The following is a 933-nucleotide window of genomic DNA, read 5'->3' as shown; positions in this document are numbered from 1 at the left end:
TTCCAAAAATAATATCATCAACATATATTTGTACCAGCAAAATGTGATCTCCATCTTTGATTCTGAAGAGGGTTTTGTCAACAATCCCTTTTGTGAAGCCGCAACTTATTAGAAAACATGATAAGGTATCGTACCAAGCTCTTGGAGCTTGTTTTAAACCATATAAAGCCTTCTTGAGCTTATACACTTTATCCAATCCAACATCAGAGATGAATCCTGGGGCTGCTCAACATATACTTCTTCTTCTAAAAGTCCATTTAAAAATGCATTTTTCACATCCATTTGATAGACTTTAAAGTCTTTCCATGCTGCATATGCTAGAAAGATTCTTATAGCTTCGAGTCTGGCAACAGGAACGAAGGTTTCATCAAAATCTATTCCTTCTTCTTGACAGTAGCCTTTAGCTACTAACCGAGCCTTGTTCCTAACAATGACTCCTTGTTCATTCATCTTATTTCTGAACACCCATTTAGTTCCAATAACGTTTTGATGAGTTGGTCGTGAAACCAGTTCCCACACATCATTTCTTTCAAACTGATGTAGTTCATCTTGCATGGCAATGACCCAATCCGAGTCACTTAAAGCTTCTTCAACGGTCTTGGGTTCGATTTGGGATATAAAGCACGTCATCATGCATTCCCGAATGGATGCGCGAGTTCTTACGCTATCATGCACATCACCAATGATTTGATCTTGGGGATGATTTCGCAGCCATTTTAGATCTGGTTGAAAGGTAGTTGGAGGTGCTTCTTCATCTATGGAGGGTTCGGCTTGACTACTTCCTTCTTGTTGACACACCACCTCGTTTTCATCATTCTGTAACGCTTCGGTTTGAAAAGGAGTATTTGGTTGAAGGTTCGGAAAAAGTGGATAGTCGTCTTCTTCTGATTCTGATCCTTCGGATTGATCATCACGAACTTTGTCTGTTATTTT

Source organism: Ipomoea triloba, chromosome 16, assembly GCF_003576645.1.
Source record: "Ipomoea triloba cultivar NCNSP0323 chromosome 16, ASM357664v1".
In the NCBI taxonomy this organism is placed as follows: domain Eukaryota; kingdom Viridiplantae; phylum Streptophyta; class Magnoliopsida; order Solanales; family Convolvulaceae; genus Ipomoea; species Ipomoea triloba.
This window is presented reverse-complemented; position numbering follows the sequence as displayed.